At 39.6% G+C, this 20,695-nt stretch overlaps 1 long non-coding RNA gene across 1 annotated transcript in view; it reads left to right on the top strand.

Moving 5' to 3' along the window:
• The window catches only part of LOC123846064 (uncharacterized), a 77,862-nt gene extending 64,497 nt beyond the window's left edge, over positions 1-13,365 (top strand). Inside the window, exon 3 of the long non-coding RNA XR_010412247.1 lies at positions 12,703-13,365. This is a non-coding gene — a long non-coding RNA (uncharacterized LOC123846064). The remainder of the gene's footprint in view (positions 1-12,702) is intronic.
• Positions 13,366-20,695: the final 7,330 nt, after the last annotated feature.

Below are 20,695 nucleotides of genomic sequence, written 5' to 3'. Positions count from 1 at the left end.
TCATGTCCCTGGGATAATTTTACTCTTAATCCTTCAATTAATCCCTATTAATTGTTAAAATTTTCTAAATAAGTTGGATATCCTTGCACTATTGTTACTTGGGACCCTGTATGTGATAATATAGTAGTATATGTTATATTTTTTTGAAATATATTAATTTTTTTTAAAGATTTGAAATGTATTAATTGTATTTTGAAATGTATTAATTTTTTTTAAAGATTTCATTTATTTATATGAGAGAAAAAGAGCATGCGTAAGGGCAGAGGCAGAGGGGAGAGAGAGGGAGAAGCAGACTCCCCACTGAGCAGGGAGCTTGACGCAGGGCTCGATCCCAGAATCCCAGAATCATGACCTGAGCCGAAGACAGATGCTTAACCACTGAGCCACACGAAATATATTAATTTTTAAATTTTCTTTTTATTTTTTTGATTGAAATATAGTTGACATACAATGTTACATTAGTTTTAGGTGTACAAAATAGTGATTTGACAACTCTGTATGTCATGTCATGCTCAGCACAAGTGTAGCTACCATCTGTCACCATACAACACTATTACAGTACCAGTGACTATATTCTCTATGCTGTACCTTTTAGCCCCATGACTTATTCATTCCATAACTAGTAGTCTGTACCTCCCACTCCCCTTCACCCATTTTGTGCATCCCACTGCCCCCTCCCCTCTGGCAGCTATCAGTTTGTTCTCTGTATTTATGGGTCTTTCTGCTTTTGTTGGCTTGTTTTTTAGACTCCACATGTAAGTGAAATCACCCAGTACTTGTCTTTTCTGAGTTATTTCACTTAGCATAATATGTCTAGGTCCATCAAAAAAGGCAGTATCTTAACTGCTTTTTTTCTTATAGCTGAGTAATATTAAGTTATATATAGAGTCACATCTTCATCTATTGATGGACACTTAGCTTGTTTCCATGTCTTTGCTTTGTAAATAATGTTGCAATAAACATAGGGGTGCAGGAATCTTTTTGAATTAATGTTTATGTGGGTAAATACCCGGTAGTGGAATTACTGGATCATATGGTATTTCTATTTTTTTTTTTCCATGTAGAGGTTTTTGTTTGAACATAGACTTTCATTTCTCTGGAATAAATGTCCAAGAGTGCAATTGTTAGGTCATATGGAAATTGCATGTTTATTTTTTACTTATTTTTAAAATTTAAGTATAGTTAACACAATGTTACATCGGTTTTAGCTGTACATGATTGTACAAGTTTATATATTACGCTGTGTTCACTCCAAGTGTAGTAACCATCTGTCCTGTTACATCACTATTACGGTATCACTGACTATATTCCTTATGCTGTGCCTTTTATTCCCATGACTTATTCATCCCATGACTGGGTGTATATATCTTTTCAAATTAGTTGGTTTTGTTTTGTTTTGTTTTGTTTCACAGTGTTAAGGTCTTTTATTTATTTACTTTTACACTTTCCGTGCCATGAATGCATAGGGAATGGGTTCCAGCAGCCAGGCTCCTTTCCATTGGTTCTCACAATGTGTTTCCATACTGGTTGCCCCAATTTACATTCCCACCAACAGTGCACAAGGGTTCCTTTCTCCTCCACATCCTCTCAAATACTTGTTTCTTTTTCTTCTTTCTTTTTTTAGCCATTCTAATGGGTATAACGTGACACCTTATTGTGGTTTTCATTTGCATTTCCCTGATGATTAGTGATGTTGAGCATCTTTTCATGTGTCTGTTGGTTACCTGTATGCCTTCTTTGGAGAAATATCTGTTCGTAACTTCTGCCCATTTTTAATTGGATTATTTGACCTCTGGCATTGAGTTGTATAAGTTCTTTATATATTTTGGATATAAATCCCTTATCAAATACATCATTTGCAAATATCTTCACCCATTCAGTAGGTTGTCTTTTTTGTTTTCTTGATGATTTCTTGGCTGTACAAAACCTTTTTATTTTGAAACAGTCCCCAGGAGTTAATTTTTACTTGTTTCCCTTGCCTCAGGAGACCTATCTAGAAAAATGTTGCTATGGCTGAAGTCAGAGAAATTACTACCTGTGTTCTTTTCTAGGATTTTTATGGTTTCAGTTCTCACATTTAGGTGTTTAATCCATTTTGAGTGTATTTTGGTATATGGTGGAGGAAAGTGGTCCAGTTCATTCTTTTGCATGAAACTGTCCAGTTTCCCCAGCACCATTTATTGAAGAGACCATCTTTTTCCCATTGTATATTATTGCCTCCTTTGTTATAGGTCAATTGACCATATAAATGTGGATTTATTTTTGGGCTCACTATTCTGTTCCATTGATTTATGTGTCTATTTTTATGCCAGTACCATACTATTTTGATTACTGTACCTTTGTAGTATATCTTGAAATCTGGAATTGTGATGTCTCCAGCTTTGATTTTCTTTCTCAGGATTGCTTTGGCTATTCAGGGTCTTCTGTGGTTTCATACAAATTTTAGGATTATCTGCTCTAATTTTGTGAAAAATGCTGTTGGTATTTTTTAAATTTAATTTATTTTTTAAAAGATTTATTTATTTTGAGAGAGAAAGAGAACCATTAGGTTCACATATAACATCCGAAGTAGGGGCGCCTGGGTGGCTCAGTCGTTAAGTGTCTGCCTTCGGCTCAGGTCATGATCCCAGGGTCCCGGGATCGAGCCCCGCATCGGGCTCCCTGCTCAGCGGGAAGCCTGCTTCTCTCTCTCCCACTCCCCCTGCTTGTGTTCTTGCTCTCACTGTGTCTCTCTCTGTCAAATAAATAAATAAAATCTTTAAAAAAAATAACACCTAAGTAAATGCAGTCTATATTAATTTGGTAGTCATTTAAGTTCAAATAAATTCCCCCCCAAAAAAACAGAAAAAGAAAACCCTTTTCCCCTTCTCTTCCATTTTTACTCCCTTCTCCATATTTGAAGTATATGTTGTCATATTTTTACTTTTTTTTTAATAAAGATTTTATTTATTTATTTGAGAGAGAGCACAAGAGGGGGAAGGGTCAGAGGAAGAAGCAGACTCCCTGCTGAGCAGGGAGCCCAATGTGGGACTCGATCCCGGGACTCCAGGATCACGACCTGAGCCGAAGGCAGTTGCTTAACCAACTGAGCCACCCAGGCGCCCCTTTTTACCTCTTTTTATTCATATTTTCTTACATCTAATTATGGCCATTTCTTTTCCACTTAATGAAGTCCCTTTAATATTCCTTGTAAGGGTGGTTTAGTGGTGATAAACTCTCCTTTATCTTTTGTTTGGGAAACTTTCTCCTTCAAATCTTGAGGATAACCTTGCTAAGTAGAGTATTCTTGGTTGTAAGTTTGAATATTATGCCATTTCCTTCTGATTCACAGTTTGTGCTGAAAAATCAGCTGATAATCTTATAGGTTTTTCCTGTAGGTAACTTTTTTTTTCTTTCTTGCTACATTTAAGATTCTCTTTTTATCTTTAACCTTTGACATTTTAATTATTATGTGCTGTGTGTGGTGTGGAACTCCTTTGGTTCATCTTGTTTGAGAGTCTGTGATTCTTGAAATTGGATGTCAAGTTTTCAGTTACTATTTCTTTAAATAAATTTTCTACACTTTCCTCTCTCTTCTTCTTCTGGTATCCCTATAATGTGCTTGTCCATTTGATGTTGTTCAAGAGATCTCTTAACTTATCCTCATCATTTAAAATTATTTTCTCTTTTTGTTCAGCTTATGTGCTTTCCATTACCGTCTTCCAGATCACTGATACATTCTTCTAAATCCTCTAACCTGTAGTGTGTTTTTTTATTTCAGTTATTCTATTCTTTAGCTCTCACTGGTTCTTTTAAATAGTTTCTATCTCTTATTGAAGGTCTCACTGAGTTCTCCCATCCTTTCTTCCTGTCCAGTGAATATCCTTATAATCATTACTTTAAAGTCTTTATCAGGCATATTGCTTATTTCTGTTTTTTAATTTTAATTCTTTTAAAATCAATTTAGTTAACATCTACTATATTATTAGTTTCAGGGTAGAATTTAGTGATTAATCAGTTGCATATAACACCCAGTGCTCATTACATCAGGTACCCTCCTTAAGGCCCATTACCCAGTTATCCCATTCCCCCACCCACCTCCCCTCCAGCAACCCTCAGTTTGTTCCCTATAGTTAAGAGTTTCTTATAGTTTGCTTCCCTCTCTGTTTTTATCTTATTTTTCCTTTCCTTCCCCTATGTTCATCTTTTTGTTTTGTTTTTTTTAAATTCCACATATGAATGAAATCATATGGTATTTGCCTTTCTCTGACTTATTTTAGCATAATACCCTCTAGTTCCATCCACGACATTGCAAATGGCAAGATTTCATTTCAACAACAGTGGTAAGAGTGTACATCCCTGTTGTGTTCCTGACCTTAGGGAAAAAGCTTTCAGTTTATCCCCATTGAGGATGATATGCACTGTGGGTCTTTTGTATATGGCCTTTATGATGTTGAGGTATGTTCCCTCTACCCCCACATTGTGGAAGGTTTTTATCAAGAAAGAATGTTGTATTTTGTCAAATGGATTTTCTGCATCTATTGAGAGGATCATTTCTTTTATTAATGTGGTGTGTCATATTTGCAGATGTTGGACCATTCCTGCAGCCCAGGAATAAATCCCAGTTGGTCGTGGTGAATAATTCTTTTAATGTACTGTTTTATCCTATTAGCTAGTATCTTGGTGAGAATTTTTGCATCCATGTTCATCAGGGATATTGTCTGTAATTCTTCTTTCTAGTGGGGTCTTTTTCTGGTTTGGGGATCAAGGAAATACTGGCCTCATAGAATGAGTTTGGAAGTTTTCTTTCCATTTCTATTTTTTGGAACAGTTTCAGAAGAATAGGTGTTAATTCTTCTTTAAATGATTGATAGCTTCCCCCTGGGAAGTCATCTGGACCTGGACTCTATTGTTTGTTGGGAGATTTTTGATTAGTGATTCAATTTCTTTGCTGGTTAAGGGCCTGTTCAGGTTTTCTATTTCTTCCTGCTTCAGTTTTCGATAGTTTATATGTTTCTAGGAAGTTATCCATTTCTTCTAGATTGCCTAATTTGTTGGTATATAATTGCTTATTATATTCTCTTATAATTGTATTTCTTTGATGTTGGTTGTCCTCTTTCATTCATGATTTCATTTATTTGGGTCCTTTCTCTTTTTTTTTTTGATAAGTCTGGCTAGGGTTTATCAATCTTACTAATTCTTTCAAAGAAAGAACCAGCTTCTAGTTTCTTGTGCATGCTCCCTCTGTATCTCTCTCTCTCTCTGTCAAATAAATAAATAAAATATTAAAAAAACCTAGATCCCAAAATAAGAAAAATATATAAATAACATAAAATAAAATACAATGAAAGGCATCAAAAAATTTTTTTAAATGTAAAGTATATATAAAAATAAAAATTAAAAAATAAATAAAAATAAGAAAATAACTGAAATAATAATAATAATAATAAAAGACTAAAGAATAAAAATACAAAGAATACTAGATGCTGTTTTCCCCTATTGCTGAACCTTTGCAGCCCTCTATAATTAGTAATCTTGTGGGAGGGAATTTTTTGTGCTGGTCTTCTGGGTCTTCTGGTCTTCTTGCACAGATTCTCAGGTGGACTCGCCCTAGTGGACAAAGTGCTTCCAGGGTGCAGGGAGGCAGGGCTTGGTGTAAGCAGCTCCAGACTCCACTAGGTGGCGCTGTTTTGCCCCTGAAAGATTTTGGCACCTATCATCGGGATGAATATGGTGGTACCCCACTCTCTAGCCCTGGAGCTAAAAATTTGCTCCCCCTACTCTTCATTGAGCCCTCACAGGAAAGCAGTCAATCACTCCTGTATCACCAGGGTCCATCAGAACTCTGTGTTCACCCGGCCTGTCACCCAGCGTTTTTATCTCAGGCACGTGACTGAGATTCAAAACTGCAAATTTTAGGGTGAGCTATTCCTGGGAGAAGGGGGTGTCTCACTAGGCTTCAGCGTCTTGCTGGACCCCTCCTTGGAAAGCGATCGCAGGACCGCCCAGTGGCTTGCAGTTTATGGCAACACAGAGCAGAAAGCCTGTACGGAGTCTGGCTGTTCTGAGCAGGCTTCCCCGCTCCTATGCCTGGGAGCTCTGCCGCACCTAGGCACCACCCTTTCTTCCTGCAATCCAGGCGATCCTCAGAACACACTGAGATGCCACCCCGCTTTGCCATCTGAGCACTTTTAAGCCAGGCACATCCCCCACTGTAGCAGACTTCTAAAAGTTCCTATTTTGCACGCCGCTCCTTCTACTACTTCGTGGTAGCCTCCTTAAGCAGGCTCCCTCCCCTCTGCCCATGATTCAAGTCTCCATACCTGATATTTTCTAAATGGTGGTCACTTCTCTACTTGTGGACTTGCAACATTTGTATTCTCAGACCTCTGATTGGTTTCTTGGGTGTTCAGAATGATTTGATAACTATCTAGTTGTATTCAAGGGACAAGACAAACTTAGGGTCCCCCTACCCCTCTTCATCTTCTCTTCTCTCCTTGTCTCTGTTTTATTTACTTCTTTTTCTGAGGTTTTTTTTTTTTTTTTCTTGTTCTTTCTTTTGGAGCATATTACTCTGTCTCCCCATTTTGCTTGACTTTCTGTGGTTTTTTTTTTTTTTTTTCCTATGTATTATGCAAAACAGCTACTTCTCCTAAAGTTGAAGGAGTGGTCTTCTGTATGGGGATCTCTATGCAGATTGTGTGGCTTGGTGACTTTGCTGGCTGGCTGGAGCTGTGGCTGTAATGCTAGTTACTCTTTTAAACCATGGCTTTTTACAGAGATAACAAAGAAACAGAATAATAATTACATAAACAAGAAAAAAGAAAAGAAAAATGAGAAATGGAGAAGAAACAGAACAAGAAAGAACAGAACCAAAAAGAAAAAAAAAAAAAACAGAACAAATTTTAAAGAGTAAAAAAATAAAATAGTAAAAGTTAAAACAAACAAAACCATAGCTTGTTTCCTTGCCCCAACTCCACAGTGCAACTGGTGTAGGCTTGTGGACCCTGGGCTCACTGACTTGGAATCTCACAGTGAACCAGGCCTGAGTAGGCTAGCTGGAAGAGAGAGGTGGAAGGAGAGTGTATATTCCCACAGTTCCTCAGACCTTTTAAATATGGCTTTTTTTTTTTCTGTGCCCCAGCATGACCAGGGCTGGTGTGGGCTTCAGGACCCTGGGCTTGCCAAGGCTGCAAGCTCTTGCGATTAATCTGGTCTTTCAGTTATGGCCTCAGGACCCTCCAGTGATGGCATCTGAACCAGCCCCTTATGGTGGACAGACCCTGTTCTGGTCTGCGCTTTTGAGGTCAAGGTGGAGAGAACAGTCCCACAATTCCTCAGCCCTTTTAAACCACGGCTCTTTTTTTCTGTGTCCCAGTTCATCTAGGGCTGCTATGAGCTTGTGGACACTGGGCTTGCTCAAGTTGTAAGCTCCTTGAGATGAGTGGACCTGCCATTGTGGTGTCTAGACCCTCCTCTGGTCTAGGCTCTAAAGGTGGGGTGGGCACATAAACCATGTGGTTCTCCAGTCCATCTGACCCGGAGAGCATTCCCGCAGGTCCTCTGCCACTTGGCAGAGTTCTAGTGTTGTCTCTTTTATATGGTAGTTGCTCTTTTAAGCTGTGTGGTTTTTTCTGTGCCCAAGGACAGAAGGATCTGTTCCTGGTCCCTCAGTTCTATGCCTTCTCATGGGAGTTTTGCAGCATTGGAGGTGCAGGTTCCCTTTGTTACTATGTCTCTGTCTCTCTAGCTGTTCTCTCAGTCTTTGGTTGTTCATCAGCTGTACAGTCAGCCCTCCGTTCTTCAGGAGAAATTGTTCTATTAATAGGTGTAATTTGGTGTGTTCCATAGAGGATGTGAGTTCACAATCTTCCTACATCACCATCTTGAATCTCAGAAGTCCCCAGATTGAATTCCAATAGCCTCTTGAGGATAAGAAGCCAAGCCAGGTACTTGCTATCAGACTTCACCTGCGATACCTATAGATCTGGGTTACTTTATCTCTTCTTGAGGTCCTAAAAACACCCTGAGGTTCTTGCACCTGCCAGGAAGTAATCTGCCTGCCTGGTAAGGCTGCTAGGAACGTTGTAAGCAAGGTATCAGGCTGATTTCCAAGAGGCTTTTTATTGCCTCTATAAAGTTAATCTTAGTTCCTTAAAGGTGTCTGTTCATATCTGAGTCTATGCATTTTTCTCTCAAATATGACCTTCTAGTCAAAGCCTTGGTAATATAGCAATGTTTGCAATGGTGTCCTGGTATGAGGAGAACAGATTCTGACTGAACTTCTGCAAATAAATCTATTGCCATGAAAACATAAGAATACTCACTGAGAGTTTCTAATTCTGGAGGGATCAGGTAGGAAGAAAAAGATGAATATTTCAATTCTGTTTACAAAGGTATAACTTATCAAATTGCTGTAAGTCATAGTTTTTTTTAAGAGGAAAGGTCTTATATCTGGAAAATAAAATTTAAGGAGCCAGCAATATATCAAACAAAAAGTCATGATAATTACAATCCTCTTCCTTAGTTTATTCAGCCCCATGTAATTAATACTTGTTGATGTTAATCTTTTTTTTTTAAGATTTTATTTATTTGTCAGAGAGAGAGAGAGAGAGCGTGCACAAGCAGGGGGAGCAGTCAGCAGAGGCAGAGGGAGAAACAGGCTTCCCGCTGAGCAAGGAGCCCGATGCGGGACTTGATCCCAGGACCCTAGGACCATGACCTGAGCCAAAGGCAGACGCTTAACCAAATGATGTTAATCTTTTTTAAAGTACTTTTATGAGGCTATCAGTTTCTCCAGTAGACTTCTATAAATTCTTACCCAGTTCAATGGTATGATGTTGAAGTTATTAGCTTTATTCTGCAGTACTTGTCAGAGTCTTTTCCCTGAATCTCCTTGAAGATGAAACACTTTTGCAAAAAGTATCAGTAAAACAATAACTAAATGACAGAAGTCTTAAAAATGACAATGGCAAGGAGCACCTGGGTGGCTCAGTCGTTAAGCATCTGCCTTCGGCTCAGGTCATGATCCCAGGGTCCTGGGATCGAGGCCCACGTCGGGCTCCCTGCTCTGCGGGAAGCCTTCTTCTCCCTCTCCTACTCCCCCTGCTTGTGTTCCCTCTCTCACTGTGTCTCTCTATCAAATAAATAAATAAAATCTTTAAAAAAAATGAAAATAAAAATTAAAAAAAATTTTTTTTTTGTTTCACTGTTCAGCTTGGATGCTTTCCATTATCCTGTCTTCCAGATTTGAACTGTTCTTTTGCATCTGTTAATCTACCCTTGCTTCCCTCTATTGCACTTTTCATTTCAGTTACTGTATTCTTTATCTCTTATTGGTTCTTTTTTATATTTTTCTATGTTTTTGTTGAACTTCTTCCACTCTTCTCTGTAGTCCAGTGAGCATCTTTATCATATTATTTCTTATCTCTGTTTTATTTAGTTCTTTTTCTGAGTTTTTTTTCTTTTTCTTTTTCTTTTTGTTGGGAGCTATTCCTGTGTCTTCCCATGTTGCTTGACTTTCTTTGTTTCTGTGAATTCAGTGGAACAACTACTTCTCCGAAACATGAAGAAATAGTCTTATGTATGGTTGCCCCCTGTGAAGACTGTGTGTGTCTGGTGACTTTGGCTGGCTGGAGCTGGGGTTGATATGAGCTGGAGTTCAGGGGGGCACTCCATACTGGGCCTTCCCTGGTAGGATGGCTGGAGGGATTCTGGGTTGTTCCACACAGTTGGCACACTGGCAGAACAGCTATATGAAATGGGCCTAGGCTGATATGCCACTGGGCTCTCAGGGCAGGGGCTATCTTGGTAGGGTGACTGGAGCCAAAACCAGCATGGGCCAGCACATCCCAGGGCACTCTGCCTGGGGGCACCCCAGTTGGGTGGCTGGAGCTGAAGCAGGCATGATCCAGGAGGTCCCAGAGAACTCTGCACTGGCAGTGCCCTCATGGCTATCTGGAGCCTAAGTGGTATGGGCCTGGAGTGTTAGGGGTTGCTTTGTGCCTGTGTCACCTCAGTGTGATGGCTGGAGCTGTGGTTAGCACTGCCCCAGGTGTCCTGGTATGCACTGTGCTGGGCTGCCCTGGTGGGATGGCTAGGGCTGGTGTTGGCTAGGGGCCTGGGGCTCATTGAGATGGTAGGCTGGTAAGGGCATCCGGACCTTGATCCTGTGGATACTATCAAGGTGGAGAAGGACCATAAACTATTGGGCTCACAAACTCCTTTGACATGGAGAAAAAAATAATGAAACATTAATTTCTAGACATAGGTTTATCTTATTTGGAAACAATCTAGATATTCAATGTATTTAACAACTCATCTCTTAACCTAGCAAAACTTTAAAGTTTTAGATTATCAAAAAGGTTTGCAGGGGGCACCTGGTGGTTCAATTGGTTAAGAATCTGACTCTTGGTTTCAGCTCAGGTTGTGATCTCATGGTCATGAGATGGAGCCCTGCAACAGGCTCAGCACTCAGTGTGGAGTCTGCTTGAGATTCTCTCTCCCTCATGCTCTCTCTAAAAGTAAATAAATCTTTAAAAAAAAGTTTTGGGCACTGGGTGTTATATGCAAACAATGAATCATGGAACACTACATCAAAAACTAATGAAGTACTATATGGTGACTAACATAAGAAAAAAAAACTAAAATAAAAATAAAAAAAAAAGGTTTGGGGAAACTTTGAAAAGTTTACCTAATTAAAAAAAAAAAAGTTTACCTAAAACATTTTTATTTTTACCTTTTCAATTTACTTCTTAACAATTATGTTTAGATTACCCAGAAAAACTCCATGATATCAGACAAACCCAGTCATTCTCCTAAGTTATTTTTTATTGTTGAAATTTTTAAATCTAGATATAACATGAACTTACTTTACTTTCAGGAACGGTAGGCAGGATAAAAGTTTCTATTGCTGATAACTATAAAGGCATGTGTATTTTATTAAACCAACAACCTTAAAATAGCTTTAATGTTGAATATTTTCCCAGATCACATGAACCTGAAGTTCATTTGGATTAAGTTTCTGTTTGAGAATTTTATGAACATTTAATTTTTATAAGCTCTTAATTTTCTTTGAGCCAATGGAAGAGCTTTTTTACAAATTAATTTTGACAGTACCATCCAGAAGTAGAAAAATACTAGATGTATACTATACATACATTTATATACATATAGACAAACACAGAGTTCTTATAGTTTCTTTTTAAAACAATATAAAACTCACTAGTTCATACATAATAGTTGGAAGAAATTAAGTTTACTTGCCTTACATAGCTAAAGTCTTTTACTATTTTTAGAGAAGACTTTATATTTGTCCCTGAACGTAATCTTAAGGGGGTTGTGCTAGAGTTTGGCCACAAGAGCTCTTTCAGTAGTTTGTGTCTTAAAAAGGCCTCTTCCCTCCTTTTTTTCCCCTTCAGTCTCAGGTGATTATAGGCTGTGTTTACATTTCAAAGACAATATGCTTCATAACTTTAAGGGACAGAGAAAAAATACAAGTTTTTATCTCTAAGAGTTTTGGGGTAATTGTTACTGGAACAAAATTGTCCTGTACTTTAAAAAGGCAAATATTCTGATCTTTTGTACTATCTGTAAGCATTTTGAGAGGAAAAAGTGAGGTTTAGGGATTAGTAAAGCTAGATGGGCTTTAATTTGTAAAGTTGCATTTCTGGTTTTGTAGAGATTTGCAAGACAAAGACTATTGTTTTTAATTCCATAGAAGAACTGAGTTACAGCCTGAATATTAAGGGGCTGAACTGCTTTTTAAATTAAAGACTTTAAGAAAGTCCCTGATAGAACTTTATTAAGCATTTTAACAAAGGCCTTCTGAGTACATGATTCAATGCTGGCTTCCATTAGTCCCTGAACAGTGGCCTTCTGTTGATCAGTAGGAGGGCCTAGTAGAAATTTTGCTCATCTGTTTTTTTCTGTGAGAGGGGTGTTGTAAATGGCTATTAATCTTTCTAATTCCTCTCTAAATTTGGTAGGATCTTGTGAAAGGGGAGATAAAAGGGCTTTATAATTTGAAAGATATGTTGCTGTTCAGGAAACAATTTTTTTTTTTTTTTTTTTTTTTTGTGGTGGTGGAGGAGGATCTAGAATACATCTGCAAAGGACATTGTATAAGAATGCCTAAAGCTGGCAGAGCCTGATTATAAAGTCCTATAAAGCAGAAGTAAAGTAAACCTTAATGCTAGTTTTGGGAGCTTGTGTTAAATTCATTTCCTAGCTTTCAACATTTATATTAGTGACCTGTATACTTTGAACCAAGAAATTAGGCCAGAGTTCTTTCTGTAAATTGTGTAGGGAAAGGGAAGTTAAAACAGGCAGATGGGGCCAGATTTTGATAAGGGGAATTTAGCTTGAATGTGGACATTACTTTTTGTCTTAAGTGTAGTATCTGTTCTTTCCTCTTCTCAAAGTCCCTAAGGCTAGCTGTTATACTAATAAGACAATTGAGAACCCCTTACAAAGAATTTTTTTCTTTCAAACATAGCACACTTAAAGGATCCATTATCTGGCAACTGATGATTAGGATCTTCTTAAACTTAATAATGACTCAAACCAATAAGCCTTTTTATGGAAAAACTGGGGACAACTTTCCAAGTTTAGACCTTGGACACAAGAAGCATCCCTGGAGAGGGCATAGATGATACAGCCCCCCATGATCCAAAAGTGTACTCCCAAAAATAGCCTAAGAAAGCAAAAATCTTTGTTCCACAGGTGATAAGGATGGTATAGTGAAAACAAGTCTCTGGTCTCCCAGGAAAACATGAGATGCCTCCAGTCTCAGCCCTGCTAATCTGTGTCACCAGGCAGGTGCTACTGGAATGGGAATTTTCCAGTACTAACAAACAAGCAACAGTGGTTAAGATACAAGGTCCCAGCCCATAAGGGGCTTTTGTTATGACAGCCTCCCCTGAGATCTGCCACAGCTGGACAAGGAGAATGCTACTCGTACCTGTGGATCTTGGAACCCCACTCTACTTGGCCACCAAGGAGCACCCAGGTAAGTGCACCCTCTGGATGGCAGAGACCAGAGAGAATATTCTCACTGATCATAAAACCAAGCTCTTAGAACATAGAATAAGATGAAAAGAAAAAACCTTATTTGGATCTTACATAGGGGACCTACAGCAAAGTTTGTCCAAGCAGGTGTCAGTCTGAGGAGAACTATGAAATCAACAGTCTGTGAGGCTCACTTGAACAGCAGGCTTAAAAAAGTCCTGCATTATGTCCTATGGTAATTCCTTTTTATTACAAATGCCAAAAGAGAGAGAAAGATAAACGGTGACCATCTCTGGGAGGAAATGAAATCTGTCAAACCAAGAGTATGCTGCCAAATTTTCCAGAGTCACTAAGCTCAAGAAAGTAGTTCCACAAATATTTTCTCCTGCTAATCTAAATTGCAAAGAGACAGAAAAAGAATTTTCATATTCTCACACAGATTAGACCCTACAGGCAGAGCTGGGGGTTGATGTGGTTGTCAATGTCTCAGGATTTCTCAGCTGCAGCAGCGTCCAGCTAGTTATAGTTTATCGTGCGACTATGCCATCTGTTGGGCAGGAAAAATTTTCATTTATCCTTCAAGGTCCTTTTAGCTGGCCTGAGAATTAAATTAACATGGACAGATTAATAGGAGGAAAAAAAGTTTAATTATGTATGCACAAAAACCCAGCATTAAAATCGAGACCCAAAGAAATGACCAATGCATGCAGCTTTTATATATGGAACTTCAATTAGTACAGAATTATAAACAGAATTTGGGCTGGGATAGTAAGTTAGTAAAAGTAACAAGGTTTTCGGCTCAGAATTCCTTGTCTCTGACTTTATGGATGTCTATCTCTTGGTACAAGAGGGTAACTTTCACATGGGAGATTTATTCACTGTTTTCTGGAGACAAAGGAGGTTCAGTGTGTTCCTCCTGCACCAGACATTTTTTAAGCAACTTTAATTCAAAGTAATTAATATGCCATTGCAGAACATTTTGGGTGGCCCTGATCCCCTACACTGATCCCCTACACTAGGACCCCATCAGGCAGCCAGGCCAAATGGGCACTGTCACCTTTTAAAAGCTGCTGCCTCAGAAAGATTTTCAAGGGTGGGATTCCTCCATCCTGGAGGCTATGTAGGTGGTTGGGGATCAGCCTCAGCTCCACAGCTCTGGAGAGCCCTGACCACCCACACCTGGCTGATAGGGTGCACACTGCACATGCTCTCACCACACAGGTCAGAGAAGCAAATGACCTAGAACTGGACTATGTTGAGAGAATCCAGGTCTCAAGAGTGAGCTCTTGGGGGTCCACGGCATCGGCCTCCTTCCAAGCCCCAGTGTAAACAAAAGTACATATTTCCCCCGAAGTCATGCTGGAGGAAACTAGACTGTCTTGCCAGAATAGGACCAGTAATCAAGCCTTCCAGTTGTCTCTTTTTGGAGGATCCCCTATCAGTCTTCCAGGCCCCAACCTGACAATGTGGTCCAGTTTCCTGCAGGTCTTCCTTCAGGGAGAATATGCACAGTTGTGTAGGTTAGGCCTTGGAATTAGGCAGATACTTTGTACCCCCAACAGCCCTTTCCAATGACCTAGCCTTTCAGGACCCTGCCCTGTTCGAGTTCCCTGTGTACCCTGAACTGAGCTACCCACGCATGCTCAGTACACATCTTGTCATGGCTTGGGCAGGAAAAATTTTAATTTATCCTTCAAGGTTCTTCTAGCTGACCTGAGAATTAAATTAACACTGAACAGATTAACAGGAGGGAAAAAAAAAAAGCTGGCATTGGGAGGCTGAGGCCCTCTAGACCTGTGGTACTGGGACTGGTTCCTAGCCATAAGCACAGCCTCCAGGGTGAAGAAAGCCACCCCCTGTAAATCTTTCGGAGGAGGCAATGATTTCTAAACTGGCAACAGTCAGTCCCCATTTTAGGCTGGTTGCCCGCTGGAGTCCTGGGTTTACCAGGAATCAAGGCTACCCTGGCCAGCCTGCCTGGCCCCTCTTGGCAAGGCAATCCAGATTCCTTCAGCTTTTACCTTTGTTGCGTATTAGTTTGATGTGATTTCAAGTCCATTTATAACAAAGACAAATTTTTTTTTTAATCTTTTTATTTTTTTAATTTTTTTTTTAAGATTTTATTTATTTATTTCAGAGAGAGAGAATGAGAGCGAGCACATGAGAGGGGGGAGGGGCAGAGGGAGAAGCAGACTCCCCGCTGAGCAGGGAGCCCGATGCGGGACTCGATCCCGGGACTCCAGGATCATGACCTGAGCCGAAGGCAGTCGCTTAACCAACTGAGCCACCCAGGCGCCCCCAATTTTTTTTTTTTCAGAAGTTGTTTTGATATAAGAATGAAGTACACTGTGTCAGGATATCATTCATCTGTTCTCACCCATAACAACTTAATAGCTCAGTGGCTGAGGGCCCTGGCCATAGGCTTATCAATCAAAACATACAAAGAAGTGAAACAACTATGATAAGGGGACATTAGGTTATAAATACTGACAGTCTGTGAGGACTATCTTGAGAGTGTTTGGTTTGGGCAAGGCTACATTTTGCTGATCTCAAGTGACGCTTAAAGACCTAGGGGCTGGTACCTGGGTGGCTCAGTTGGTTAAGCGACTGCCTTCGGCTCAGGTCATGATCCTGGAGTCCTGGGATCGAGTCCCGCATCGGGCTCCCTGCTCGGCGGGGAGTCTGCTTCTCCCTCTGCCCCTCCCCACTCTCATGCTCTCTCTATCTCATTCTCTCTCTCAAATAAATAAATAAAATCTTAAAAAAAAAAAAAGAAGACCTAGGGGCAATTAGCTTCTCCTATGGTTAAGATTACTCTTTCACTGGCAATGGCGAAAGCCATGCAGTATCCCTGCAAAAATTATCTGGCCCATCGACATCAGTGCCCTTGTTCCCTAGCAACGTGCTCTAGCAACACAAGACTTTTGTGCCGGCAGCTGGACTTCAGCTCCAGGTTGGCTAAATGGTCTCTCCTGGGTACCAACTCCTATAAAGTATTAAATAAGTCCAAAATGGAGTCCTTTGTTCCTCACATCAACAAAACAAGACTTAATTACAGTTTCAACCTACTCCACAGAGATGACCTTTTAAAAGTCAATCGGAAATTTACTGATGAGCAGTAGTGAGGTAATCATGATTTAAAAAAAAATCTGTTCATCCCTTCACCCCTGGGGTGGGAGTGGAGGGATATCCTGGACTGAAACAATTCTTTCTTCTGCTATTAACTTCCTTGCCCCACCGTTCTTCCTGTAAAAACCTTCCCTTTAACTCCTCGGAGCATCTCTCTACTTGCTGGGTGGGATGCTGCCTGATTCATGAATCACTAATTCACCAATAAGTCAAGTAGATCTTCACATTTACTCACTTGAATTTTGTTTTTTTAACAAAAGGTATATCTTAACTAAATTTGGACTTTATCCTTTTTACCTCCCCTTGCCTGGAACAATAGTGTGATTAACTATCATTGTGATAATAGAGAAAACACGGAATAAGCATCACTAAGAGGGTTATCAGAAATGGAGCCAGGAGGACATCGAGGAAGTGGACTACTCATCTTTTGTCTCAATTTCTTAGCTAAAAGTCAAGGTATCTCCTGCATGTTTAAATGGTTGTAAATGGACTTCCCACTTAATACTAGCTCTAGCAAACCATCATACAGATTAGAGTAACTGTAGCTATTACCAGCACCAATCAATTTAACCTATCATTAGGATTATTAACAAGAAGATTTACTTGTTCCCTGTACTAGTTGCTGTAATGTCCCTATCCAGTCTATAAACCACATGGGAGAGGATGGAAGTTTGCACAGGACCTCAAGGCAATCCATATTATTATTCCTCAGCACCCTGTAGTACCCAACCCTCACAACTTGCTCATAGCCATTCCCCTAATAGCAATACCTCTACTATTCTAGACATTTGCAGTGCCTTCTTTAGCATACCTGTTGATACTGAAAGCCTCACTTATTTTTCTCAAATGCCAAAAGTAGACATTTCATAGAATTCTCTCCTCTGTTATACTGTGTGGGTGGCCTCCTCTTTTGTTCTCCTTCCCAAGAGGCCTGTATTAAATACAACCTTCACCTTCTAAAGCCATTCACTAAAAGGAACATAAGATGCCCTATGTTGGGCTCCCTTTTCAGCAGGGAGTCTGCTTGTCCCTCTGTCCCTCCCCCCCTTCATGTGTTCTCTCTCTCAAATAAAATCGTTAAAACGGGGGGACATAAGATTAATTACAATTTTGTTCCCCCCAGGTTAAGTACTTGGGACATCTCATTTCAAATCGAGTATTGCTCCTTGACCCAGATGGAGTCCAGGGAATATTGTCCTTCCAACCTCCAAAAACCAAAAACCAACTACAAGGACTTGGGGGCTTAGTGGAATACTATAGAAATTGGAAACCCAACTTTTCAGCCCTGGCTTAATTACTTTATTCCCTCAAGTCTGACCAACCCAATGCCCTTGCTATCCTAACCCAGTGACGTGGGGATGAACACAGGCCTATTGGCTATTATAGCCAATCATTGGCTCCTATAGCCAATGAACTGCCACCCTGCATGAGAGCCATAGCTGTAAGTGCTAAATTACTTGAGAATAGAGAAGAAATCACCATGGGTTCCCCATTGACTATGTTCCTCATTCTGTAGAAACCCCTCTCAATTCTCTTCATACTCAACCTTTATCCTCTAGCAGATCAAACTCTTATGAACTTCATCTCTATCACCCCCAGATGTTACTGTCACATGCTGTAATTCCTTAAATCCTGCTATCCTGCTGCCTTTACCCTCTGATGAAACTCCTCATGACTGTATCTAACAGACTTCTCATACCACTTGAAAATGCAGACTTAGTCTGGTCTACCAGTGGTTCTTAAAGATAAAACAAAAAACTATCAAGCTGGCTATGTGGTTGTCTCCTTAACAGAAAACACTGAAGCAGGACCTATCACTGTAGCCCTCTCAGCTCAACAAGCTGAATTATTTGTCTTAACCAGAGCCTGCCTTTTGGCAGAAGGACAAACCATTAATATTTACACCAACAGTCACTGTAGCACATGATTTTGGTATGTTCTGGAAACAAAGAGTGTTTGAACCTCTATTGGACAACAGATTGAAAATAGTTCTTAGGTCCTTGTAGAGCATCTGATGGTTCCAAGCCATAAGTCTTTAGCCATTATCAAAATTCTAGCCTTTCAATGGAACACCAAGGAACAAAAGGGAATCATTTGGCTGATGCAGCTGCCAAATAGGCTGCTTTTAAAAAGTTATAAGCCACTTTTTGAATTCCCACTTGTACCTACTGACTTTACCAAAAATCTTAAACACTTAGGCCCAAGAAATTGCCTCAGAAAAAGATCAAAAAAACTTGGTCTGATCAAGGCTGCCAATTTGACTCTCAATGAAATATTTGGTATGGGTCAAATGACAGACCAGTCCTGATTGTGTCCAGAAACAAATTTTTAATTATATTCATGAACTTACCCATTGGAATACTGACAAGATGGTCCTTCAGGGAAAACTATACTTTTGGAAACCATCTCCAAAAATATCCCCTCAAATTTATGAAAAATGTCAGATTTGCCTTAAACATAACCCTGGAAAACCCCTTCATAGTTCAAAAGAAAATTTTCCCTTCTGGGCCCTTTGAGATATGGCAATTGGATTTTATCCAGCTGCCACCATCTCAACACACAAACCACTACCAAAACATTTGTATTATTTTCTCACTGGGTAGAAGCCTCTCCTTACCACAGAGCTATGGCTGTAGCAGTAGAAAAATGTCATTAGAAAAGGGATGCCCTCAGAACTTCATAGTGACTGAGGGACCATTTCACTGGATAGATATTATAGGTCATTTGCCACATTTAGCCAATTATGCAACATTTCCACTGTGCCTATCATCCTCAATCATCTGGCCTTGTAGAATGTACCAATGACAGTATAAAAACCCGATTGGCAAATTTATGGAATCTTTCTACTTGCCATGGCCAAGAGCTCTTCCCTTGGTACTACGGAATCTTAGACCCATTTCTTCTGAGAGACTAAACTCTCACCCTTTGAAATAATAACTGGAAGACCAATAAGAATAGATCAAGGTACATATGAACTCAGCTTACTTAAAGGTGAGGTGATGACTTACTATAATGGACTAATTCAGGCCCTTTAAGGAAATGAAAGATTGGTAGAACAGTCTTTTTGCAGGGAAATGAACACCTCAAACATCATGGCCTTCAACCCTGAAACACGGTTTATTGGAAAAGACACTTTCATCAAGATTCCCACCAGCAAGGTATGGAGGATCATACCAGGTATTATTGACTAATCCTTGTGCTGTTAAATTAGAAGGCATAGACTCTGGGGTTTATGTTTCCTATTTAAAAAAGTCTCCAATATCTAACTGAACTACCACACCAACCAGAGACCTTAAACTAATACTTGCTTGGGGGAAAAAAAGCAGATGATATCTGCATAGACTGCTCTCCCAAGACTCAGGACCAGGCCAGTATTATGTTCACAGGAGTCCTCACACCAATTCTCATGAGGCTTATGAGTTTATTAGTATTTCTCTTCCCCCTCATTACCACTTTCAATTGGAAGAACAGTGCTATAATTCAGATGTCTCAGTCCCTTGCTACTTCTGAAAATTTTTCTGACTGTACACCTACAGGGTCGTTTATTGATAATGATGACTCTATAATGTTACCTATATACAACTTCTCCATGGTCCCAAATATTTCCATTAGTTACTGCAAACACCCGCCTCTAACACTTATTGTGTCAGGATAGTCTTGCCTCAAGAAAAGCCTCCATGTTTTATGCTCATTTCCCCCTAAATTAGAGACCCCCTCAAATGCAAACTGCTGTGTATAGTCACTGTGGAAAACAGTATGGAGGTTCCTCAAAAAGTTAAAAAGAACTATTCTACGACCCAGCAATTGCACTACTACGTATTTATCCAAGGGATACAAAAACACTAATTCAAAGGGAATTATGCACCCCTATGTTTATAGTAGCATTATTTATAATAGCCAAACTACGGAAGCAGCCCAGGTATCCACTGATTGACGAATGGATAAAGAAGATGCCACACACACACAATCTTGCCATTTGCAATGACATGGATAGAACTAAAAAGTATAATGCTAAGGGAAATAAGTCAGAGAAAGACAAATGCCACATGATTTCACTCATGTGGAATTTAAGAAACAAAGGGGAAAAAGACAAACCAAGAAACAGACTTAACTATAGAGAACAAACTGACGGTTACGGGGGTGGGGATTGGTGAGATAGGTGATGAGAATTAAAGAGTGCCCTTGTCATGAAAGGACTGGGTGATGTATGGAATTGCTGACTCACTCTATTGTATACCTGAAACTAAAATAAAAACTTACTTAGAAAGAATTAGAGACCACCTCCTATGTTAACAGAACTTTAATTAGCAAAAAATGGAAACCCACTCCCTCCTTTTCCTAGAATTACCTTTATACAAATTGTTTCTTTCACCTGTTCCAATAGAAAGTTTTCCAACTGTCCATTTCCATTAGGCCAAGCTCTTTAGATATTTCTATTTGAAAGTACTGACTCATTATGCACCAAGCCTTCTGATACTACCATTTGACACCTCAAGATTGCCTTTTTATTAGAAATTTAACCAAAGCCCTCTGATCTCTTGGCTAGATACTATCCTCCTTCTCCTTTCCCAAAATGAAA

This window comes from Mirounga angustirostris, unplaced genomic scaffold (genome assembly GCF_029215605.1).
Source record: "Mirounga angustirostris isolate CCGP_5_RB_7025 unplaced genomic scaffold, mMirAng1.0.hap1 SCAF_6, whole genome shotgun sequence".
Taxonomy (NCBI): Eukaryota; Metazoa; Chordata; class Mammalia; order Carnivora; family Phocidae; genus Mirounga; species Mirounga angustirostris.
This window is presented reverse-complemented; position numbering and strand designations above follow the sequence as displayed.